We start from the raw sequence: 6457 nt of genomic DNA, 5'->3' as shown, positions 1-6457 counted from the left end.
AATTAAACACCATGAGCAAAAAGCAAGCTGGGGAGGAAAGGGTTTACTTGAATTATACTTCCACACTGCTCATCACTGAATGAAGTCAGAAACAGGAACTCAAACAGGGCTGGGACCTGGAGGGCAAGAGCAGATGCAGAGGCCATGGAGGAGTGCTGCTTACTGGATTGCTTCCCTGGCTTGCTAAACCTGCTTTCTTATAGAACTCAGGACCACCAGCCCAGGGAGAACACCGCCCACAGTGGGTTGGGCCCTCCCCCAACAATCACTAAATAAGAAAATCCTACAGCTGAATCTCACAGAGAGGCATGTCCTCAACTGAGGCACCTTCTTCTCTGATGACTCTAGCTTATGTCAAGTAGACACAAAACCAGCCAGTACAGGGTATTATTTTGAGTTCTGTTGTTACGAATTGGGGCTCTGACAGAGGATGTCCCTACATATCCCTCCTAGTTTTGGTAACTAGTGAATTTATGTATTTCTCACAGTTGATTCTTGCATCGGTATGTTTATTAGCAGATGGAAGACCTATAGATTCCACTCCTCTATCTCATTACTCCTGAGATGCGCCCATGTCATGTCACTCGTAGAAGAAAGATGTCCATTGATGCATGAGACTGAGGGAGCCAACAGGCAACTTAAATGACTCCTGTGAAGAAGTCATGTTTGTTCTAAATTTTCTGGCATTAAGATTTTACAGAAATTCACAGTTTAGAGTTTATATGGGTCTCAGACAGGACTTTGAATTTGGACTTTTATGGAATTCAGGATTGTTGAAACTTGGGGGACTCAGGGATGAACCAAATTGCGAAATAGACATGGGCCATTGGTAGTCAGTGGCAGAGTATCATGGCTTGGTAACAAATGCCAATGTGTGGAAAGTGTGGTCCCTCACCAGTGACAGTATTGACAGGTGTCTGGATCATAAGGATGCTATCCCTACCAATGTTCATAGCTGAGTGGGCCTGGCTGAAGGAAGTAGATTCTTGGGAGCATATCTATGGAGCATGTCTTACCTTTATGTTTTCCAGTTTGAGTGCTCAATTTCTTTATTTACTTATTTTTTCACTTTTTAAAATGTATGTATTTTATGTATGAGTGCTCTGCCTACATGGATGCCTGCATGCCAGAAGAAAGCATCTATCCCATTACAGATGGTTGCAAGCCACCATCTGGTTGCTGGGAATTGAACTCAACCTCTTCAAGAATGGCCAATGTTCTTACCTGCTGAGCCAACTCTCCATCCCCCTTCTCAAAAAAAAAAAAAAGATTTATTTTTATTTTATGTCATTGGTATTTTGCCAGCACGTGTACCTGTGTGAAGCTGTCAGATCCCCTGGAACTGGAGTTACAGACAGTTTTGAGCTGCCGTGTGGGTGCTGGGAATTGAAACCCAGGTCCTTCAGAAGAGCAGCCATTGCTCTTAAGCACTGAGCAATCTCTCCATTGAGTACATAGTTTCTTAATAACATATACCTAAAGAAGCAATTTGTCTCCTTTGCAACAAAAGTCATAGTTCCACATTGACTCTTAGTCTTAGTTCCAATTCCACGGTGCCCAACAGCATTGCAGTGTTGGGAAATTTGTTGCCTGCAAGGAATTAAGAAAACACACTCTTCCCTCCTCTGCTCTCCTCAGCTTTCCTCCCCTCCCCACTTCCAGGAACAGTTCTTTTATTCATGCATTTTACACAATGGACATCTACCAACTGTATCTGATCATTTTGGCTCCCAGAATTTGTGTATAATACTATGTTTTATTCTAAAAATACATTGGTTATATTTTCACATCCAATGAAGGAAAACATAATTTTTGTTACCTACATAATGCATAACATCTTGTGCTCTATGATTAGTCTATAATTTGATTTATTTATTGCTTACGAATCAATATGAATTCATACTTTGCTATGTAATTTTTCTTTTCATCTACGTTTGTGACAAATTTACTCAACAATACAAACATAGTTAAGGCTCTGAATACATATTATTGAACTACTTTCCAGAAATACACTACCCATTTAAACTCCCATTAGGAGTTAGCATCCCACTGTGAATTTTACCCAATCCTTAGCCAGACTATTGTTGGTACCTTTTAAACCTCTTGATAATTTGGCAAAACTTATTATTAGAAAAATGGTACTTTCATATTTGAGTACCCATTTTCATTTCTTCTTTTGAGAATTGCCAGTCCCCGTTTCTTTCACACAGGCATGTGGGTTTCCTTAGAGCTGCCTTTTCCTTTTACACTGACCCCATTTAAACTTGCAGGTAGTGTCCTTGCGCTTAGACTTGATTCATCTCCATCTTGTGATCCTCAGTCCTGCTCATTAGGAACTGCTTCAAGATTGGTCCTGTATTTACATAGCTGTTTTTAATTGGTTTCTTTGTTTGTTTTTGCATTTCCTATTTTAGTATGAGATTGGGAAAATGATAGAATTGCTCTTCAAGATACACACTACCTATTTTTCTCTGCAGTAGTGTTCCTGTTCAGACTGTGTCTCTCCTTCCAGTGATGTTAAACTCTTCTATGTCCTCTGTGATGCACAGTAACAGGGCATGGGAGGTGCAAGTTATTAAGCAACTCCAGGCTTGGGTGAAAATGCAGACCATCAGTTTTCTGATGCTGCCTCACGCTGTTCTTACAGCTTCTGTGGCAGATCCCCTGAGATGCTGCAGTGTGTACATCATCTAGTACAAATTTTAGTCTGTAAGACTGATAGCCATGAGCTTTTCACCATTATAGTAGATTTCAGCTTGTGGGATGAACAAGTTGCAAGAGAAATAAAGGACCTACTACCTCCAGTGCTAAATCATTTGCCTTGTTTCTATACATGATGAAGTTCAAAATTCCCAAGTAATAAATACATTATTTAAATGTTGAAAACAATGTCATGGAAAGAATGAGGACTTTGGCATCTAAAGGATATGAAAGTACATTCCCAGATTCGTGTCCACCCCTGCAGTGTCAAAGATGGATTCCATCTCAACGGAATGAGACTTAAATCCAGTCAGATATTGGTTGGCTACTCTCAGAAGCTTAGCATCACTATTGCACTAATGGACCTTGAGGGGTGGTATCATGGCAGGGAGTTTGTAGCTGGGTTGATGTTCATGTTTCTCCTTTGGTAGTATGGAGAGAACCTTCCAGTATCATAAACATGAGTTCATAGAGATGAAGGCTTTAGGTAGGCACGAGCTTGACTTCTCTTTATTCAATGAGTTGTGTGGGTGTTGCCTCCATTAGTAGGGCCTTACTATCAGCTTGCGAGGAGCAAACAGTAGCCTTAGCAATCATCTGGATTGTTTGGGAGCTCCCATGAGGCCCCTTTTGGCCAACAGCTTGATTAACTATAGGCCAATCCTGGTACTGGAAGCTTCATTTGGCAATGAGAGAGGTCCAGTTGGAGTGGAATAGATTTCTTAACTTCTCTATGTTCCAGGTTTTATTTTTTTTTCTTTTTAAAATGTAACAGACAATTAATAAGTATTCATTGCATTGGCATAAGGACAAAATAGAAGGAGCAGCTGGCAGTACATGCTTGTAATCAGAAAGCTTAGGAAGAAGCACCATGCTAATTCAAAGCTAGCCTGTGCCACACAGAAAGACTGTCAAAACCATCCCATTCAAAATGAATCAAGTAGAAACTGTGAGGATCCAAACATACTCAATTGTGCAATCTAGCTCCATGAATCAGGGAGTTTATTTACTATCAACCCTTGACATCAGTTCAAGAGTACCATTACCGAAGACAAAGGAAAACAGATAGGAGGTAGACTGGGGTTCCCCGTGTTCCTCTTCCCATGCCAAATATGTACTGTTTTGGCCAAAGTAGAAGTAGATTCCGGGCTGTGCACTATTTATGATCCCTTTACTCCGGACATCTTAACAAGAACATCTTACAGGTAAAGACTTTCAATCCTAGCAAAATCATTCACATTGTCAAGACGATTCCATCAGTCAGGTGTCATCTTTTCCCTATGAGAGTTTCCAGGAACTCATCTCAGCCCCTATTCGTAACTGAATGAGATATATCCAAGCTACACTTCCTTTAAAAATCATAATGCATTTGGCAGTATGTCTAGCAAAATAATAATAACAGTAAAGTGATTTCTCAATAAACTCACACAGGACCTTGAAACCTATATTTGTAAAGATAACTTTCAGGGGCTAGGAAGATGGCTGGCTCTCTCTCTCTCTCTCTCTCTCTCTCTCTCTCTCTCTCTCTCTCGTGTGTGTGTGTGTGTGTGTGCTGGCTAACATGTAACAGGCATGGAGATCTGAGTTCAGATCCTCAGAATCCATGTAAAGCTTGATGCAGAAGCATAAATCTATAATTCTAATGTTCCTAGGCTGAGATGGGAGGTGGGGACAGGGGAATTCCCAGAAGCAGAAAGGCCTGATGTACACACTGATAAACAAGGATGCTTTCTTAAACTAGGTGGAAGGTGAAATCTGACATGTAAGGTTACCTCCATGTATGTCCTGATACATGAACATAGAAGCATAAGTGTACACACACTTGCGCGCACACAAGCATGTGCGCACACACACACACACACACACACCAGAATGCCATAGATTATAGTCTCAAGATGATCAATTTAATCCTCCAAAGAGTATACAGTGTTCTCACCAATTGTTCTCACACAACATCTCTCTGATGTTTGATGTCACCTATCTTGCTTTAAACACTTGCTGCGAATTGGTAGTTTATTAGTAGAAATACCAGGTTTTGGGCTAGTATGCAAATGAGCCCAGTGATGGAAAAAAAAAAACTATCAATCCAAGTCAGTGACTTATCAACGCTCTTCACAGCTTGTAGGAAATTGAGAGATGACATCCTAGGAAATGATTTCAGTTCATAGCAACGTTTCATCCAGAAGAACCTTCAGAAATGGGTGCCCACAAGGTAAAGTTAATGTATTACGGCTCTATATTCATCTCTCTTCCTCTTGTTTATGGAAGTTGGAGTAGTTTTATTGCCTATTCATTAATATTTCACAAAGTATATTCTCAAAAGGGCAGTTGGCTGACCAGGTGCTGGGATCTCACAGCAACCAAAGAACTCAGAGTCCCTGTCCACACAGGAAAGAGCTATGAATTCAAAATAACAGGCTGGGATGCAGTTTGGTGGTAGAGCACCTGCCCCGTGTGTGCAGGACCTTTGTTGACGCAAAGCAAAGATAGAACAAAAATATATTATGAGATGGATGATAGTGAAGAGAGAAAATGAAGCAATGTGAGTACAGCCTGATGGGGGAAATCTGGGAAGGCTTCCCCAAGGAGGTGCTGTTTAGCAAGGTCGTGGAAGGATAAATAGGGGTAACCAGGTCATGAAGAGCATCTCAGCAGAATCTGCTAACACATGGACATGACCTAAGTTAGGAGGAGGCCCCGAGAGTACATCAGTGTGGCTAAAGTAGATGAGCATTGGCATATTTGGTTTTTAGTTATTTTATTGGGTTCTTATATCTCTGCCTCCCTTCCAACCCTTATTCTACCCTAATATCATATAAACTCCCAACACTAGGAAGGAACTGAAGGGAGTGGTTAGGCCAAGAGTGCCTATGATTGTATGCATGCTCTTAACCACTGACTGCTGGCACTCTTGTCCAACTTGGAGTGTGGGAGCAAGCTCTAGTGAACGGGAGTGTGGGAGGTAAGCTGGGAGAGCAAAAAGGCAGTGGATTCATATCTGAAAACAATGAGCTTGAGGAGAATTCTTAGTGTGACCCACAAGAATAGATCAAGTATCTGTGCATATCCAAATGTAAGCTATCTGCAGTGAGGCAAAACTCATGACTCTCCTAGTGCGTGAGGCAAATCATAATCACCTGCTGCCTGGGATGAGAATTGGAATCCATGACTCATAGGGAGAACTTAGAATTCCTAGGAGAAGAATTGTGTGCAGGCCTCTACCAATACCTGCATATGACCAGTCCTTAATGATGCAGATACTCAGTGGGTCCTAGGGCATTAGAAACCACTAATCAATCAGTTTATTTATAAATATTCCATTTATCTAATTTCCTTCAGAATACTTGGCTAAAGAAATTCTAATTTCACTTAGCTAAACCAAGAAGAACTTCAAAGGTAGTTTCCTTTAATTGTGCCAAGTGTACAGAATGGGTGGAGCCATTAATGGCCTTGATCATTGCCAGAAATAGAGTTGAAAGATGTTGAACCAAGAGGGAAAAGGCTCTAGTTAAAGATAGCAAGTGACAGAGTCTGTGTTGCGTGGACCTTGAACAGGGTCTAACCCTTTAACGTAATGGTTCTCAAATCTGCCCTTGAGAAATACCTAGAAAATTTGAGAAGATACCGTTTCTCATAAACTTCCTTAAAGATCTTACGTTTGACTATGTAACTGCTTTTTATTATAGGATGGTGAGGAAATTAACCATGTCAACAAATATCCACACTAAGAGATACCCCAGGGAATTTCAGTTTTGTC

The sequence above is a fragment of the Mus caroli genome, unplaced genomic scaffold, assembly GCF_978045245.1.
Source record: "Mus caroli unplaced genomic scaffold, Mus_caroli_1 scaffold_9, whole genome shotgun sequence".
Lineage (NCBI taxonomy): Eukaryota > Metazoa > Chordata > Mammalia > Rodentia > Muridae > Mus > Mus caroli.
Note: the sequence above shows the minus strand (reverse complement) of the source record.